Below are 20,658 nucleotides of genomic sequence, written 5' to 3' on the forward strand. Positions count from 1 at the left end.
CTTCCAGCATCCATTGGATCATCAAAAAAGCAAGAGAGTTCCAGAAAAACATCTACTTCTGCTTTATTGACTACACCGAAGAGGTGGTAGTGCCCACAAATTTTAAGTTATGTGCAGTCAACATCTCTGCAAACTTTTAATATCAGATTTCCTGGCTGAATATTTAATGCCTTTGATAATGTCAGTCTTCTTGGTTTTAGTTTTACAAGTCTCAGCAAAATATTTCTGTAATTCTCCAAGTAAATTCACAAATGGTACTGCTCAAGGACATATTTTCTAAGCTAACCCTCCCACTCATAAATTGAGGGTTGGAAATGTAGAAGAGTTCACCCTGTAGACTCTTTCATGCAGTTTATAAGATGGGGAAGCAGTATTTGTTTCTCTGGGGACTGCATTAGTCAGGGTTTTTCAAAAAATATAACCAGTAAGAAATGTGTATTCATTATAGAAATTGGTTCACATGATTATGGAGACCAAGAAGTCCCACAATCTGTTATCTGCAAGCTGGAGAACCAAAACAGTTAATTAATTAGACCATCAATTACAGGTGATATAATTGAATTTAAGGCCCAAACATCTGAGAACTGGGGCATTGATGGTCTAAGTCCCAATCTGAGTGCAAGAGCCAGAAGCGCTGATGTTTGAGGGCAAGATATGTGTGTCACAGCTCAAGAAGATAGAGAAAGTTCATTCTTTTTCCAGCCTTTTTGTTTTGCTCAGGCTTTAGGTGGATTGAATGATGCCAACTCACCAATTCAAATATGAAGCTTTTCTGGAGACACCATCACAGACATAGAAACATATTTTACCTGCTATCTGGGCATCCCTTAGCCAGATAAGTTGATGCATGAAATTAACCAACACAAAAACTGAGGTGAATGGTCTGTAGGTTGGCTGGTCCCCTTATATCATTAGTTGAAGCCATGCAGCTACAACTCAGAACTTTCAAACATGAGGCCAGAGATATTTTTTCACTATACATAAGATAGCAAATGGGCTTCCCTGGTGGCTCAGTGCTAAAGAACCTGCCTACCGATGCAGGATATGTGAGTTCAATCCCTGGGTCAGGAAGATCCCCTGGAGAAGGAAATGTCAATCCATTCCAGTATTCTTTCCTAAGAAATCCCATGGACAGAAGAACCTGGCAGGCTACAGTCCGTGGCATCAGAAAAGTTGGACATAGCGACTGAACAACAACAATGAAAAATCAAGTTATTTTATTTACAAATAGCTTTTCACAAACACATCCAGTTAACTCTTACTTGTGGATTCAGTTCAAACCACTTCAGGGAAGCTTCCTCTGACTGTTTTTAGGTCATTTTCTATTTATACATGTTTATTGTACTACATTTCATCCCTTTGTTTCCTCCAACTCAGTTGAAGCATCCATTCATTAGTTTTGATTACTGGATTAATAACTGTATTCCACCCTTTCAGGCAACGAGTTCATGAGAGCAAAGGCCCTGTCTTGTTTTGTTACCATCACATCCCAAGTGTCTGGTACAGTTCCTGGCACTTAGTAGACATTTATTAAAGAGTTGCTAAATGAATTGAAAAGTGGCCATTCATTTCTTTTGCTCTTAAATTTCTCTGAGACTCATGTCAAATATGGTACCTTTCATTGCATAAACTTTCAGGAGACTATGGACATGTGTGTACACACCCACCTAATGAAGGTTACAAACTTGGAGATGTTGGTATTTGATATCCTAAATTTATGAGTCTCTAGATTTGTTCTCAACCAGAGTTTCCTCCAGGCTTCCCTGGTGGCTCAGCCGTAGAGAATCCGCCTGCCAATGCAGAAGACGTGAGTTTTATCCCTGGATTGGGAAGATCCCCTGGAGAAGAAAATGGCAACCCACTCCAGTATTCTTGCTTGGGAACAGAGGAGCCTCATGGGCTACAGTCCATGGGGTTGCAAAGAGTTAGACATGACTGAGCAACTACACAACAATAGCAACATAGTTTCCTCTGGGTCAATAATACACATATTGCCTGTGTTGCTATCTGAAGATGTTAATTTTAGCTTCTTATAAATGTTGACAGAGCTTGGAAGGGAATCAGAAATCTTTATTTTTCAATGGAGATGATAGTGCAGTGTAGGGAGGAACAGACAGCAGTCAGCAGATCTGAAATGATGTCCTAGCCATCATATATTAGCTTAGAAACATTGGAAAACTAAATTAATCTCTCTTTATTTGTAAAATAATGTCAGTAGTTTCCAAAACTATTTTTTTTATAATGGAAATGCTTTTTAACTTGAAATTTCAGAAATCTCCTGTAGAAGCACACCACATGAAGGAGATGGAGTGGTGTCACGCCAAGAGAAGGTGGGATGTAGAGACCATACCTGGGGTCTTCCTTGTGCTGCCTCTCCCACACCTACAAGGAAGCCCCGAGAGAAGACACAAGCACCCCATTTAAAAAATATTTAAAATCTTGAAATAATTATAAATGTATGGGAAGTTGCACAGATAACAAGAAAGGTCTTGTCCACTCACCCAGTGTCCCCTAACAGGCCCACTGAAATGAGACATTTGGCACAACAATGTGAATGTACTTAACACCACTCAGCCATACACTTAAAAATGACAAAAATGCTAATTTAATGTCACATATACTTTACCACAATAAAATTTGTTTTTTAATTAAAGAACCTTTAGGACCTACTACTAGACAATCCTTCAAAGCCCATCCAGATCTAAATTCTATGTATGCATCTTAAGAGTTAGAGCATTCTCATTACAGTTCTGCAATCACAGACTTACCAAGCTTGAATGTACCTTAGGAATCAGCCAGTGGAAGACATAGTTCAAGTCTTCCACTGCTTTTCAGGGCTTCTCTCTTGTTACAAAGTTTAACTAGAGTATGGCATCCGGCCTCTAACAAATGTGCTTTATGGTAGTGGTCTTTATTATTTTCTTTTTTGGTTGTTTTCACAGTGGACTTGGCAGCGTTGCCTTGTGTTATTTGCCATGTCAATGTCAACTTACAGTGCTCTTTACGGTGGCGCCAAAACAAGTAGGCTGCACTGAAATGGCTAGAGACTCCGTGAAACTCATTTCCATTGTTCTGCTACTTTTTTCTTTTTAATATTTGTATATGGAGTCACATATAATTTTATATAAACTCAAGATATGTGATCATATAATGCACCCTGTTTGTTGAAGGTAGTTCTTGTTTTGGTTTAGCTCTTCCTTTCTATATACCCCCCTCTCAATCTAAATTATCTCCTCATAGACACAAAGCTACCCATGGTAACAACCTACTGTATATGCTTTCATATTTTTCCTTATGTTCATGTATCCATAAATAACTACACATAATGTATATACATATTCATAATATAGAGAAATACACAAAGAGAGGTTTTGTCATTATTTTGCAAAAACTGAAACACATATTTTTGAATCTTGCATTTTGTGAACAATGACTTTCTTTCTAATGGCTGCCTAAAATTTTATATTTCAATGTGTTGTAATTTGTCCAAACATTCTGTTATTGACAGACCATCACTTTGTTTCAGTTTTTTCTTTTGTGCCTCTAAAATAATGCTGCAGTAAACATCTCTGTATATATACTATAATGATACTTTTGCTTTCATTTCAATGGAACAGATGACCAGAAAGAGGCATTTATGGCTCAAAATGTGTATGCATTTTAAATTTTAACAGAATTCATTATTTTCTCACTAGCTCTGTGTGGTAGTACACTTGCCCCATATTCCTATCAACAATATAGGTTGTCAGTGTTTTTAACTTTTGCCATTCTGAAGTAGTAATGCTATGTATTAGTTTGAGAATACTTTCATATAGTCCTTAAATATTGGAACCTCTTATTTTCCTATGAGTTTTATGACCTCATCTTGTTACTTTTTCAGGATTCTTTTACATTTGAAACAGTAACCCTCTGTCTGTTCTCTTACGGCAAATATTTCTTCCACATATCTTATTTAGATGTGGAAGAAATTGTTGATTTGGCTTATAGTATTTTTTTGGTAATGATACCTACTATGCACCACACATTATTCTATGTGCTGAGGATTTAACAGTGAACAAAATAGACAAAAATCCCTTCCCTCTAGAACCCTACATTCTAGGGATGAAATGCAAGCAATAAATAAATTAATGTTATTCATGGTATTTTAAATATGACCTTTTAAAGTTTTATGTGGTCAAATAGGTCTGACTTTTCTTATAGCACTTATGGGTTTCCAGTCTGAGATGAGACCTCCCCTACCCCTCAGTAATGCATATGGTTTCCTAGATACTATTGATCTTTCTGTCTTTAAAATGTGGCTGTTATGATGTTATCTCCAGACTAAAGTTAAGCTACATCTTAAGTTCTCAGAATTTCATTGAACTATTTCATAATTATATTAAGACCTTTCTCTCTGTTCTTATCTACAGTTATAGCTTTTCTATATAATTCATCAAAGGCCCTACCATATAACATTGTGTTAATCACTTAGTCTTGTCTGACTCTTTGTGACCCCATGGACTATAGCCCTCCAGGCTCTGTCCATGGACTTCTCCAGGCAAGAATACAGGAGTGGGTTGCCATTTCCTACTCCAGGGGATCTTCCCAACCCAGGGATTGAACCCGGGTTTCCTACACTGAAGGCAGATTCTTTACTGTTGAGCCACAGGGAAGCCTACCATATAGCTATCAGTAATTATTAGGTTGAACCATATGAAATTGCCATTTTTGTAGATTAAGGATGATTGAGTGTATATATCTGTCAATCTTGAGCTTGTGTTTGTTGCTTAGCTGTGTCTAACTCTTTGCGACCCTATGGACTGTAGCCCACCAGGCTCCTCTGTCCTTGGGATTCTGGAGTGGATTGCCATTCCCTTCTCCAGGGGATCTTCCTGACCCAGGGATAGAACCTTCATCTCCTTCATTATGGGAGGATTTTTTTTTACCATCTGAGCCACCAGGGAAGCCCATGTCAATCTTATTCTCCCAATTTGTCTCACCCTCCCTCTCCCGCCTATATCAGTATCTGTTCTCGACATATGTCTGAGTCATATGTACACTATTTTGTGTAAAATAGAGAGCTAGTGGAAAGCTTCTGGATAGCACAGGGAGCTCAACTCGGTGCTCTGTAATGACCTAGAAGGATGGGATGGGCTGGGGATGGGAGGAAGGTTCAAGAGGGAGCAGACATATATATGCATATAGCTAATTCACTTCATTGTATAGCAGAAACTAACAACGTTGTAAAGCAGGTATACTCCAAAAAAAGAAAAAGGTTGAATAGCACTAAGTATATATGGTTCAACCTGTAGATAAGGAATGGAAAAAACCTCTTATTAAGGTCACCTATGTGCTTGATACTATGGTGGACATTTTATGTGCAATATTTAATTTCCCCATCACCACTTTGAGGTAGGTAATACTGGCTCCTTTTCATCATTATCTCAAAGTTATTAAGAGGAAGAGCTAGGATTCAAGTCATTCAGTTGATACCAAAGTCCAGATGTATTTCTCTTTGGCATTAGTATATAATTCAACAGGAATTTACAAAGCTATGTACAGTATTTTGAGTAGTGCTGAGAATTTTAAAAAGTGCTAAATTAGTTCAGTGCCTAGAACAGTGCTGAACACAAATAATACCCAACAAATATAGGTTAAATGGGATCTTCTACCCTACAAGAGTTTACATCATAATGATTAAGTAAAACATATACAGGAATCAGTACAAGAGAAATTTCAGCTGTCTGATGACTGTTTTAGGTGAAACACGCAGGCTTAATTTGTTTTATTTTTTATGGTAGTGGTAACACTACTTAGATATATACATAGCATAGTACCTAGCATATAATAAGTGTACAATGAATATAGTTTATTCAGTTAATGAAATAAACCAACTACCTGTAAAAATATTTGGAATATACAGAAATAGAAGAAAAATTTAAATAATCTTCATTCCCACCATTTACATGTGTACAGCTTTTAAAACACTCTCATCAATTTTTAATTCTATAGTTTCAGCTCAGTTCAGTTGCTCAGTCGTGTCCGATTCTTTGTGACCCCATGAGCTGCAGCACACTATAGTGTAGATAATGTAAATAATTTTTATCCATTTTAACCAGACTTAGCTTAGATATTAAATAGTTGCCCTTGCCATTAAATATTCTTATTAAAACATAAAGCTTTTTTTTCAATAGTGTTTTCAATTATTTTTCAAAAATAATAGCAACTTCTCACCAGCTATCTGTTTTACACATGGTAGTGTATATATGTCTATGCTACTTTCTCCGTTCATCCCACTCTCTCCTTCCCCTACTGTGTCCACAAGTCTGTTCTCTATAGCTGTGTCTCCATTCCTTCCTTGCAAATAGGTTCGTCAACACCAATTTCCTAGATTTCATATATATATATGTGTTTTATATCACAGGGAGCCCAACCAGGGGCTCTGTGATGATCTAGAGGGGTGGGATGTGGGGAGGGAAGAAAGGCTCAAGAGGAAGGGGATATATGTATAATTATGGTTGATTCACATTGTTGTATGGCAGAAACCATCACAACATTGTAAAGCAATTTTCCTCCAGTTAAAAAATTAAATCAAAAGATAATAATAGCAAGAGATATTACTATGTCTATAAACAGAGATTGCACAGTTTCATTTTTTGCATCTCAATTTATTTCCTCTCTCAGTTTTCTTTTTTTCGCCTTCATCCAGTTTCTCCCTCCCCGACCACCTCCCCCACTACACCTCAGTTCATGCCTCCGGTAACTGCAAATCTGGTCTCTTTTTCTATGAGTTTGTTTGTTTGTAAAACATAAATTTTGATAGTTGCAAATAATTCACTGCAAGGATGCAATTAACTTAATTACCCATTGCTTTTTTCCCCCTAAACACCTAAGTTGTTTCTAAATTCTTGTTTTCATAAATAATACTGTCAGTGCTTCCTTGGACATAGATCTTTGTCTACATCTCTGAATATTTCCTGAATATTTCAATATTCTAATTGAAATTGGAATGGCTGCATCAAAATCTACGGACATTATTAAGGCTGTTGATACATATCACCAATTTGCCCTTTAGAGATATGGTACCAAGAAATCATCCCTTAAAAATCATATTTGGGCTTGGATATGTTTAGTATCCTGGAAATTCATTTTAAACCAACCTGTAATACATGTAAATCCATGGCTGATTCATGTCAATGTATGACAAAAACCACTACAATATTATGAAGTAATTAGCCTCCAACTAATAAAAATAAATGAAAAAAAATAAACCAACCTGTAAATATTTAAATCCAAAAAATTTAAGTCTTGGTTTCTTCCTCATCTTGAATCTCCACCCAACTCCCCATATCCTCTCCAAGTTTGAAATAACCATCTACTTTTTTGGAAATAATTGGTGGAATCAGATAGTAGTTTAATTTCTGACTTTGAACTGCTGGCTATGTGAAAACTAAAATAAACATAGGGTAGTGATTAAACAGTGTGAGCCTTAATTGGCAATTTTTGCTTGCAGACAAACTGAAACTTGGACACCAAGTTAGTGAAGTAGCCATGTTTCATTACCTTGTGGTCTTTATTCAACAAAGTGCATTTTTCACTTTTGTTGAAATCATCCTTCTCAAACCATTATTTCAAAGCTACAGACCTTTTTGTTTTTATTATTTTACCTCTACTGCTGCTGCTGCTGCTGCTGCTGCTAAGTCGCTTCAGTCGCGACTGACTCTGTGTGACCAAAGAGCCCACCATGTTCCTCTGTCCACAGGATTCTCTAGGCAAGAATACTGGAGTAGGTTGCCATTTCCTTCTCCAATTTTACCTGTAAATCAGACTAATTACAAAGAAAATTATCATCTTCCTTATGATAACCTAAGGTGATTGAATTTTGGAGTCAGAGCCATTATTTGATTCCATCATTAAAATATACTATCAAAATGACTTTTTTCACTCCCAAAATGCACATGAGTATTTCATAAAATTTCATATTTAAATTATGAAATATGATTTCTTATAGAGAACCAGTCACATTGGAACACAATTTTAAGAAGTGAATGAATTCCCTTATAGCCATATTGATTAGGATTCCACCCTCTCTTTCTTATGGTAATTTTTAAATTAGTTTGTACCAAAGTCTAAACTTGGCCTGAAATCTCCTCTTCTCTCTTTGTCTGAAGAAAACCACTCAGCCTCAGCTTTGTACCGCACAATAGTACCCTTGGGTGTTGTAGAGAACCACAAATGTCCTTCAACCAAATGTCAAGGCAATGCATTGTTGTGCAGCACCTTTCTCCTGGTGCTGAGGTTTAGGTTGGTATGTCTCACATAGAATGATCTGCTCTACCTTATGCCTTTAATAAGCAATCTACAGCTTGGATAAGGGCAGACAGAATTCTACAAAACAAGAAGGAAACAACAAGTGAAAACTATGCAAGCATGTGGAAATTTTTCTCCATGGAGCTCAACAAATCAAATAAATCAGAGGCATTTATCTTTCATGAAGGGGGGTTCCCAGCTTCATCTGTCATGTAACTGGATAAGAAATTGTGTGGGTGACAACGTTCCTACTAGTCTGGGTCAGTTTCATCAACCATGCTGATGGCAGTTGAAAACAGGTCCTTTAGATCTTTACCTCCTCTGCTCTGCACACTGAGGAGACTCAGCAGCGCCCTCTCCACAGTGTTCTTCATAGAGGTGTTTTTAAATCATAAAGAATGTTGAGAAAGTTACTTGACCCTTACATTATTCTAAGGATAAAAAGATTTCTTTAAAGAGATTTACTGGTGGAAGATTTGGCTAATATTTCTATTTCACGACAAAAAGATATCTCTTTCTTTCTAGATGGAAAATGATTACATTGATGTGTTTCTGGTTTAATAGTTAGAATTTATTTATTTACTTTGTGCCCCTTACAATGCTAACTAAGTGCTTAATGTACCTTGAAAAAGTGAAAATGTTAGTTACTCAGTCGTATCCAACTCTGGAGAGTTCATTGATTGTAGCCCAACAGGATCCTCTGTCCACAGGATTCTGCAGGCAGGGATACAGAGTGGATTGTCATTCCCTTTCCAGGGGATCTTCCCAACCCAGGGATCAAACCAGGTCTCCTACATTGCAGGCAGATTCTTTATCATCTGAGTCACCAGGGTTAATGTACCTTGGATTCTTTAAATCTTACAACCACCTTGGGAGATATATGCCATTGTGTCTATTTTACAAATTAGAGAACTAAGCCTCCCTGACTTTAAGGAACAGGCCATATGTGCCCAGGAAGTAGCTGATCTTGGATTTAAACTTGGACCTTCTTGACATTTGAAGCTATGTCTGTTAACTACAACTGCTGTAAATTTGACCTCACCTCTGGAACTGATCTCCTGGAGATCAAAGAACTGGCAATTTACCCCTGGGCAGGATCATGCAATAAAATGAATTCTTTAAAAGTTCCTAGGTACAATGTTGTATAGGAAATGTGTCAGTCAGGATCCAGTCAGGGAAGTAGAACCACTCCTAATGATGGGAAGAAGGAATTCGTTGTGGCAATTTGGGCTTATGCAGTGGTGGGATCTGGTAAGAAGTCTATGGAAGGTTTGTTGTCTCTGCACCTGGTGGTGGGCCTGAAGCATGTGCCAGTCAGCTGGGCTGATGATGGGGAAGAAAAATGTGATGTGAAGCCAGAGAGGAAGACAAATTGGAATCCATATCTGTCTCTCACCATCTCCAAAGATGAAGAAACAGTGATCTGCAGAAAATGCTGGTGCTTTTTGCTAATTTGCTGCACATGCACCTGACTTGGGACACAGAGGAACTGAAGGAGGAGATGTGGTGGAGCTGGAGGAGCTGCCGAAATGGCTGTGAATCCACAAAAACAAGGCAAGCAGCAGATTAAGGACCATATGCCAAGTGGCTCATGGTGACCTACCCTGACTTGCTACTGCACGTCCACCTTCCAAATCTTATTCAAATTTTTCTTGTGGCCAATCCTAACCCAGAGTCATACGAGAAAGGCATTTGCAAAAATTAAATTCTAGCTTAGTTAAATTGACACAGTACATAACCACTGCAAGGAACTGTGGGGGATTGTGTGATTGGAGACTTCAATTTGTCACACATCTACATGGCCTAGATGCAGAACATCTTCTCCCACTCTGCCTTTTGCTAACAGGCCCTGCATCACTACCAAGTGGGTGAATTTAAACAGTCCCTGACTTCATGGACCTTATAAACAAGCCTAGAAAACTCTGAAAATCAAAATATTAAATCTATACTTATGAGTAATTTTTGAAACAGGTTTATCAAGACTGAGGTCATTTTAAGTATGTGGAGATGTTAAATGCATTCCTGGTCACTGATGCTGTCTATGTTCTGGGAGAATCTCTCACTGTATTCTTTACACAGACACTGAAAAATCACCCTCAAACTGCAGCCAGCAATTTGTTCAAAGGTTTGTTATATCCCAGATGATGTTTTCCTCCTGCACAATTCTGTCTTGGAAATACATAATGAAATCTATAATAAAATCTTTTAGTTTTTGGTTTTTTAAATTTTTACAGTGCTGTATTGGTCTCTTTCATACAACAATGTGAATCGGCCATAATTATGCATATATTCCCTCCCTCTTGAACTTCTGTCCCCTCCCATCCTACTTCTCTAGGTGACCACAGGTCACCGGTGTTAGACAGCAACTTCTCATCAACTACCCGTTCTACACAGAGTAGTGCATGTATGTTGATGCTACATTCTCGATTTGTCCCACTCTCTCCATCCCCCACTGTGTCCACATATTCATTCTCTACATCTGTGTTCTCTTTTCGTTCCCTTCAAACAGGTTCATCTATACCATTTTTCTAGAGTCTATGTATATGTGTTAATAAAAGATATTTGTTTTTCTCTTTCTGACTTCACTCTGTATAGGCTCTAGTTTCATCCGCCTCACTAGAACTGACTCAAATTCATTATTTTTATGGCTATTAATGTTCTAGTGTATATTTTTACCACAGATTCTTTACCCATTCATCTGTCAGTACATATCTAGGTTGCTTCTATGTCCTGGCTATTGTAAATAGTGCTACAATGAACACTGGGGTACATGTGTCTTTTAGAATTGTGGTTTTCTCATGATGAATGTCCAGTAGTGAGGTTGCTAGGCTATATGGCAAATTTATTCTTAGTTTTGTAAGGAAACTCCATACTGTTCTCCATAATGGCTGTATCAGTTTACATCCCCACCAGCAGTGTAGGAGTGTTCCCTTTCCTCCATATCCTCTCCAACATTTATTGTTTGTAGATTTTTTAATGATGGATATTCATACTGTTGTGAAGTGACAACTTACTATAATTTTGATTTGCATTTATCCAATTATAAGCAATAGGAGCATCATTTCATGTTTTTATTGGCCATCTGTATGATTCTGGAGAAATGTCTGTTCACATCTTCCACTCATTTTCTAACTGAACTTTTTGTTTTCCTGATATTGAGCTGTATGATCTGTTATATATTCTGAAGATTAATCCTTTGTGAGTTATTTCATTTGCAATTATTTTCTTCCATTCAGAGGGTTACTTTTCATCTTGCTTATTGTTTCCTTTATTGTTGTTGCTCAGTAACCGAGTTGTGCCTAAGTCTTTGTGACCCCATGAACTGCAGCACTCTAGGTTTCCCTGTCCTTCACCGTCTCCTGGAGATGCTCAAACTAATGTTCATTAAGCGGTGATGCCATGCAATCATCTTATCCTCTGTTGTCCCCTTCTCCTCCAGCCTTTACCCTTTCCCAGCATCAGGGTCTTTTCTAAGGAGTCAGCTCTTTGCATCAGGTGGCCAAAGTATTGAAGTTTCAACTTCAGCATCAGTCCTTCCAATGACTATTCAGGACTGATTTCTTTTAGGATGGACTGCTTGGATCTCCTTGCAGTCTAAGGGACTCTCAAGAGTCTTCTCCAACACCACAGTTCAAAAGCATCGATTCTTCAGGGCTCAGCTTTCTTTATAGTTCAGCTCTCACATCATACTCAACTACTGGAAAAACCATAGCTTTGACTAGACGGACCTTTGTTGGCAAAGTAGTGTCTCTGCTTTTTAATATGCTGTCTAGGTTGGTCATAACTTTTCTTTCAAGGATCAAGTGTCTTTTAAATTAATGGCTGCAGTCACCATCTGCAGGGATTTTGGAGCGCTGAAACATAGTTTGTCACTGTTTCAACTGTTTCCCCATCTATTTGCCATGAGGTGATGAGACCAGATGCCATGATCTTAGTTTTCTGAATGTTAGTTTTAAGCCAACTTTTTCACTCTCCTCTTTCACTTTCATCAAGAAGTTCTTTAGTTCTTCTTCACTGTCTGCCACAAGGGTGGTGTCATCTGCATATCTGAGGTTATTGATATTTCTCCCAGAAATTTTGATTCCAGCTTGTGCTTCATCTAGTCCAGTATTTCTCATGAGGTACTCTGCATATAAGTTAAATAAGTAGGGTGACAATAAACAGCCTTGATGTACTCCTTTCCTGATTTGGAACCAGCCTGTTTTTCCATGTCCAGTTATAACTGATGCTTCTTGACCTGCATACAGGTTTCGCAGAAGGCAGGTCAGGTGGTCTGGTATTCCTATCTCATGAAGAGTTTCCCACAATTTGTTGTGATCCACACAGTCAAAGGCGTTGGCATAGTCAATAACACAGAAGTAGATGTTTTTCTGGAACTCTTGCTTTTTCGATGATCCGACAGAAGTTGGCAATTTGACCTCTCATTCCTCTGCCTTTTCTAAATCCAGCTTGACCATCTGGAAGTTCATGGTTTACGTATTGCTAGAGCCTGGCTTAGAGAATTTTGAGCATTACGTTACTAACTTGTGAGATGAGTGCAATTGTGCGGTGGTTTGAGCATTCTTTGGCATTGCCTTTCTTTGTGATTGGAATGTAACTGACCTTTTCCAGTCCTGTGGCCACTGCTGAGTTTTCCAAATTTGCTGACATATTGAGTGCAGCACTTTCACAGCATCATCTTTTGGGATTTGAAATACCTCAACTGAAATTCTATAACTTCCACTAGCTTTGTTTGTAGTGATGCTTCCTAAGGCCCACTTGACTTTGCATTCCAGGATGTCTGGCTCTAGGTGACTGATCACACCATCGTGATTACCTTTTTTGTATAATTCTGGATATTCTTGCCACCTCTTCTACAGACTGGTTCCAAATCGGGAAAGGAGTATGCCAAGGCTCTATATTGTCACCCTGTTGTTTAACTTATATGCAGAGTACTCATGAGAAATGCTGGACTGGATAAAGCACAAGCTGGAATCTAGATTGCTGGGAGAAATATCAATAACCTCAGATATGCAGTTGATACCACACTTATGACAGAAAGTGAAGAAGAACTAAAGAGCCTCTTGATGAAAGTGAAAGAGGAGAGTGAAAAAGTTGGCTTAAAACTAAAATTCAGAAAACTAAGATCATGGCATCAGGTCCTATCACCTCATGGCAAATAGATGGGAAAACAATGGAAACAGTTTTGGGGGGACTCTAAAATCACTGCAGATGGTGACTGCAGCCATGAAATTAAAGACACTTTCTCCTTGGAAGAAAAGTTATGACCAACTTAGACAGCATATTAAAAAGCAGAGACATTACTTTGCCAACAAAGATCTGTCTAATCAAAGCTATGGTTTTTCCAATAGTCATGTATGGATGTGAGAGTTGGACTGTAAAGAAAGCTGAGCAACAAAGAATTGAAGCTTTAGAACTGGGGTGTTGGAGAAAATTCTTCAGAGTCCCTTGGACTGCAAGGACATCTAATCAGTCCATCCCAAAGGAAATCAGTGCTGAATATTTATTAGAAGGACTGATGCTGAAGCTGAAACTCCAATACTTTGGCCACTTGATGCTAAGAACTGACTCCTTAGAAAAGACCCTAATGCTAGAAAAGTTTGAAGGTTGGAGGAGAAGTGGACAACAGAAGATGAGATGGTTGGATGACATCACCAACTCAATGACATGAGTTTGAATAGGCTCTGGGAATTGGTAATTGACAGGGAAGCCTGGCGTGCTGCAGTTCATAGGGTCACAAAGGGTCGGACATGACTGAGTGACTTAACTGAACTGAAGATGTTTCTTTATAGCCCAACTCTCAAATCCAGTCATGACTATTGGAAAAACCAAAACTATGACTATGCAGACCTTTGTTGGCAAAGTAATGTCTCTGCCTTTTAATATGCTGTCTAGATTTGTCACAGCTTTTCTTCCAAGGAGCAAGCATCTTTTAATTTCATGGCTGCAGTCACCATCTGCAGTGATTTTGGAGCCCCCAAAAGTAAAGTCTATCACTGTTTTCATTGTTTCCCCATTTATTTGCCAAGGGGAGATTGGACTGGATGCCATGATCTTACTTTATTGAATGTTGAATTTTAAATAAGCTCCTTTTTGCTCTCCTCTTTCACTTTCAACAGGAGACTCTTTAGTTCCTCTTTGCTTTCTGCCATAAGGGTGATGTCCTTGGCATATCTGAGGTTATTGGTATTTCTGCCGGCAATCTTCTTCTTTTGCTTGTGCTGTGCTTCTTCATCGGGCCTGGCATTTTGCATGATGTACTCTGCACATAAGTTAAATAAGCATGGTGACAATATACAACCTTGACATATTTCTTTCCCAATTTTGAAAGTCCATTGACATACATACAACCTTGACATATTTCTTTCCCAATTTTGAAGTCCATTGTTCCATGTCCAGTTCTAACTCTTGCTTCCAGACCTGCATACAGATTTCCCAGGAGGCAAGTAAGGTGGTCTGGCATTCACATCTCTTTAAGAATTTTCCAGTTTGTTGAGATCTACACAGGCAGAGGTTTTAGTATAGTCAATGAAACATAAGTAGATGTTTTTCTGGAATTCTCTTGCTTTTTTGATGATCCAGCAGATGTTGGCAATTTGATCTCTGAGTTCTGCCTTTTCTAAATCCAGCTTAAACAACCGAAAGTTCTCAGTTCATGTATTGTTGAAGCCTAGCTTGAGAATTTTGAGCATTTTTTTTTTTTTTTTTTTTGCTAGAGTGTGAAACAAGTGCAATTGTGCCATTGAACGTTTTTTGCATGGTACTTCTTTGAGATTGGAATGAAAACTGACCTTTTCCAGTCTTGTGGCCACTGCTGCATTTTCCAAATTTGCTGACATATTGAGTACAGCACTTTCACAGCATCATCTTTCAGGAATTTAAACAACTCAGCTGGAATTCCATCACTAATGAATTCCATTCATTAGCTTTGTTTGTAGTGATGCTTCCTAAGGCCCCTTTGACTTTGCATTCAAAGATATTTGGCTCTAGGTGAGTGATCACACCATCGTGATTATCTGGGTCATTAAGATCTTTTTTGTATAGTCCTATGTATTCTTGCCACCTCTTCTTAATGTCTTCTGCTTCTTTTTGGTCAGTATTGTTTCTGCCCTTTATTGTGTCCATATTTGCATGAAATAGTCCCTTGGTATCTCTAATTTTCTTGAAGAGATCTCTAGTCTTTCCCAGTCTACTCTTTTCCTCTATTTCTTTGCATTGTTTACTTAGGAAGGCTTTCTTATTTCTCCTTGCTATTCTTGGAACTCTGCATTCAGATGGGTATATCTTTCCTTTACTCCTTGCCTTTTGCTTCTCTTTTTTTCCCAGCTCTTTTTAAGGTTTCCTCAGACATCTATTTTGCCTGTTTAAATTTCTTTTTCTTGTGGATGATTTTGATCACTATCTCCTGTACAGTGTTACAAATCTCCACCCACAGGTCTTCAGGCTCTCTGTCTATCAAATCTAATCCCTTGAATCTATTTGTCACTTCCACTATAAATTTTAAGGGTGTTGATTTAGGTCATACCTGTTGGCCTAGTGGTTTTCCCTACTGTCCTCAATTTTTAAGCCACAGTAATCTCCTGGTCTTGTTTTTGGTGACTGTATAGCACTTCTCCATCTTTGCCTGCAAACAACATAATCAATCTCATTTTGCTATTGACCATCTGGTGTTGTTCATGTGTAGAGTCATCTTTGTGTTGGTGGAAGTGGGTGTTTGCTATGACCAGTGTGTTTTCTTGGCAAAATTCTGTTACCCTTTGCTCTACTTCATTGTGTACTCCAAAGCCAAACGTGCATGTTATTCTGGGTATGTCTTGATTTCCTACTTTTGCATTCCAGTCCCCTATGATGAAAAGGACATCTTTTTTCCTTTCTTTCTTTCTTTTCTTTTTTTTTTTTGGTGTTAGTTCTATGTCTTGTATGTTTTCAGAGAACCATTCAACTTCAACTTCTTTGGCATTAGTGGTTAGAGCATACTTGGATTACTGTGATATTGAATGATTTGCATTGGAAACGAACAGAGATCATTCTGTCATTTTTGAGATGCATCCAAGTACTACATTCCAGACTCTTGTTGACTATATGAGGGCTACTCCATTTCTTCTTTGCTGTGTAAAAGCTTTTAAGTTTGATTAGGTCCCATTCATTTATTTTTATTTTTTATTTCCATTACTCCAGGAGGTGTGTCAAAGAGGATCTTGCTGTGTTCATGTCAAGGAATGTTCTGTCTATGTGTTTCCTGAAGAGCTTTATACTTTCTGACCTTACATTTAAGTCTTTAATTCATTTTGAGCTTATTTTTGTGCATGGTGTTAGGAAGAAAAGAAAAGCAAAAAGGCAAAGAGATTGTCTGAGGAGGCCTTATAAATAGCTGGGAAAAGAAGAGAAAAGAAGGGTTGATCTTCACCCTATACAAACAGCTCATGTGGCTCAATAACAGAGAAACAACCCAATTGAAAAATGGGTGGAAGATCTAAATAGACATTTCTCCAAAATGACAGACAGATGTCTAAAAAGTAGATGAAGAGATGCTCACTAAATACTTGTTGTTGTTCTTAAGTCATTCAGTCATGATTGACTCTTTGTGACCCCATGGACTTCAGAATTTCAAGTTTCACTCTCCTTCACCATCTCTCAAAGCTTACTCAAACTCATGTCCATTGAGCTGGTGATGTCATCCAACCATCTCATTCTCTGTTGTCCCATCCTCTTCTCACCCTCAGTCTTTCCCAAATTCAGGCTTTTTTTCTAATGAGTTGGCTCTTCACATCAGATGGCCAAAGTATTGGAGCTTCAGCTTCAGCATCAGTCCTTCCAATGAATAATCGGGGTTAACTTTCTTTAGGATTGACTAGTTGGATCTGCTTGCTGTCCAAGGGATTCTCAAGAATCTTCTCCAACACCATAGTTCAAAAGCATTAATTTTTCAGCACTCAGCCTTCCTTATGGTCCAACTCTAACATCCATACTTAATTACTGGAAAAACCGTAGTTTTGACTAGATGGACCTTTGTCTGCAAAGTGATGTCTCTGCTTTTTAATATGCTGTCTAGGTTGGTCACAACTCTTCTTCCAAGAAGCAAGCATCTTTTAATTTCATGACTGTAATCACCATCTGCAGTGATTTTGGAGCCCAAGAAAATAAAGTTTCCATTGTTTCCCCATGTATTTACCATGAAATGATGGGACCTGATGCCATGATCTTCGTTTTTTGAATGTTGAGTTTTAAGCCAGATTTTTCACTCTCCTCATTCACTTTCATCAAGAGGCTCTTTAATTCCTCTTTGCCATAAGAGTGGTGTCATCTGCATATCTGAAGTTATTGATATTTCCCCTGGAAATCTTGATTCCAGCTTGTGCTTCTTCATCCAGCCTGGCACTTCACATTAAGTACTCTGCAGAGAAGTTAAATAAGCAGGGTGACAATATACAGCCTTGACATACTCCTTTCCCAATTTTCAACCAGTCCATTGTTCCATGTCCAGTTCTAACTGTTTCTTCTTGATCTGCATAGGGATTTCTCAGGAGGCAGGTAAGGTGGCCTGGGATTCCCAACTCTTTAAGAATATTCCACAGTTTGTTGAGATCCACACAGTCAAAGGCTTTAGCATAGTCAGTGAAGCAGAAGTACATGTTTTTCTGAAATTCTGTTGCTTTTTCTATGATCTAGCTGATATTGGCAATTTGATCTCTGATTGCTCTGCATTTTCTAAATTCAGCTTGTACACCTGAAAGTTCTCAGTTTCATGTGCTGTTGAAGCCTAGCTTGGAGGATTTTGAGCATTACCTTGCTAGCATGTGAAATGAGTGTAACTGTGTCATAGTTTGAACATTCTTTGGCATTGACCTTCTTTGGGTTTGGAATGAAAGCGACATTTTCCAGTTCTGTGGCAGTTGCTAAATTTTCCAAATTTGCTGACATATTGAGTCCAGCACTTTAACAGCATCATCTTTTAGGATTTGAAATAGCTAGCTGGAATTCCATCACCTCTACTAACTTTGTTCATAGTGATAGTAAAGGCCCACTTTACTTCACTCTCCAGGAGGTCTGACTCTAGGTGAGTAATTGTGATTATCTGGGTCATAAGGATTTTTTTTTTTAACTTTTCAAATCTAACTTTTATTTTCCTTTTTCCTCCTCACATACAGAACTTTTCCACACGCTGATTTTCTTGCAGGTATAAACTCATTTGATGTTGATCAGATACCATTTTATCCGCTAAAACTTTGCTAGCATCAAATATGATGGCTAACCAGTGTTAAATCTATAAAATATTTACATAGCACAGTACATTAAGCTTTAGACATTTTGCAACTAAACCACATAAAAATTGGACAAGATTCCCAACCTACATGTCCAGAATCAGGTGTTCACAGTTGCTATCTGGTAGTCGGCTGTACATGGTTCAAAAGGCAACAGAGGCAACACACAGTTACTTGGAAGGACATGAACCACTATCATCTGGAAGCACATTATGTTACCCCAATGTCATGCCCCACTCCACATTTCTCCAAGGTGGTCTCATAATTCTGGAATGGCAGGTTTGGCTGATACAAAATGAAGACAGACAACACAACCTTTATTCCGTGGAGACATACTAACCGCTACTATGCATGCATGGTGATCTTGAATGTAACTCGTCCTAAAAACTTGTCATGGTCATTCTGGGTTTTTAGATTCTGGATCCATCAATCTTGCACTCAACCATTGCTTCTTTTATGTCAGCATTCACTACCAAAGCTGAGCTGAATGGCAACTAGTGGCTGCAGGTAGCTCCCATGCAGTTTTTTTTTCCATAATACGGAAAATATTTTAAATCTATCTTTCCATTGGGAGGATAAGTTGATAGAACTGCTGTGCTTTCACTCTTTGCAATACAGTCTATCCTTGGTTCTCCTTGAAGTTTTAATCCAATTGTTCTGTTAATTTTCATAAGAACACAAGCGTTTCCTGCTTGGTAGCCAAACGTGGGGAGAGAAAGCAATGGCACGCCACTCCAGTACTCTTGCTAGAAAATCCCATGGATGGAGGAGCCTGGTAGGCTGCAGTCCACGGGGTCACTAAGAGTCAGACACGATTGAGCGACTTCACTTTCACTTTTCACTTTCACGCACTGGAGAAGGAAATGGCAACCCACTCCAGTGTTCTTGCCTGGCGAATCCCAGGGACGGGGGAACCTGGTGGTCTGACATCTATGGGGTCGCGACTGGGTTGGACATGACTGAAGCGACTTAGCAGCAGCAGCATCCAAACGTGGGATCATCCACACCACTGCATGCTTCAAATAAGGCAAGAGGAAACTGACATGCTGTGTATTCTGGAGCCTTCTGTTCAAAAAAGGTTCCAATCTGTGAGATTCTTCTGTTCTTCTAAGCCATGTGGCTTTAGAAGTTTCTTAAGGTCATCAATATACCCTTGACAGGACTCTGAATCAGACAGGCTGAATGAAAAATTCAATGCCAACACTGGTTTTGGAAAAACCGTAAGTCCTGGACTAGGAATCTGGTCATGGTATTTTAGAACCGCATCGTTCAGAGTCTGAAGTATGGTCCACATTGTGAATGAAAAGAATGCAGCCAGGAACCCATAACAAACTAGTTGGAAGAGCAAGATCAAACCCCAGCTCTTGGTGATCCGGATGTAGATGAGAGCTTCCACTCCGCCAGGCTCCGGTTGAAGGACTTCTTGTCTGTCTTCATCATGGTGTGTGTGCCGTTGGCAAGGGGAGCGGCGGCCGCAGGGGTGGAGCAGTGAGGAGTGTGGAAGTGCGTCCAGGTTCCAGTGGCACAGCCCAGTGCCAGCAGCGGAAGACAACAGGACTGAGGAAACCTCCTGGCTGTGGAGAGCTCTCAAACCGACTGTGCTGAGCCACTGGACCACAGTTCCGCCCTCCAGGAGCCAATCACCATGCTGTTCAGGCCCCCAAGATCTTTTTTCATATAGTTCTTCTGTGTATTTTTGCCACCTCTTCTTAATATCTTCTGCTTCTGTTAGGTCCCTATTGTTTCTGTCTTTTGTTGTGCCTACCTTTTTCATGAAATGTTCCCTTGGTATCTCTAATTTTCTTGAAGAGATCTCTAGTCTTTCCTGTTCTATTGTTTTCATGTATTTCTTTGCATTGTTCACTTAGGAAGGCTTTCTTATCTCTCCTTGCTATTCTTTGGAACTCTGTATTCAGATGAGTGTATCTTTCCTTTTATCCTTTGCCTTTCACTTCTCTTCTTTTCTCAGCTATTTGTAAGGCCTTCTCAGACAACCATTTTGCCTTTTTGCTTTTCTTTTTCTTTGGAATGCTTTTGATCACCGCCTCCTGTGCAATGTTATAAACCTCTGTCCATAGATCTTCAGGCACTCTCTATCAGATCTAAT

General features: G+C 38.8%; 1 pseudogene; it reads right to left on the reverse strand.

Annotated features, from left to right (window-relative positions):
• Positions 1-18,896: 18,896 nt before the first annotated feature.
• Positions 18,897-19,991, reverse strand: LOC136173654 (sodium/potassium-transporting ATPase subunit beta-3-like; annotated as a pseudogene).
• Between the last annotated feature and the right edge of the window lie 667 nt (positions 19,992-20,658).

The sequence above is a fragment of the Muntiacus reevesi genome, chromosome 8 (genome assembly GCF_963930625.1).
Source record: "Muntiacus reevesi chromosome 8, mMunRee1.1, whole genome shotgun sequence".
Lineage (NCBI taxonomy): Eukaryota > Metazoa > Chordata > Mammalia > Artiodactyla > Cervidae > Muntiacus > Muntiacus reevesi.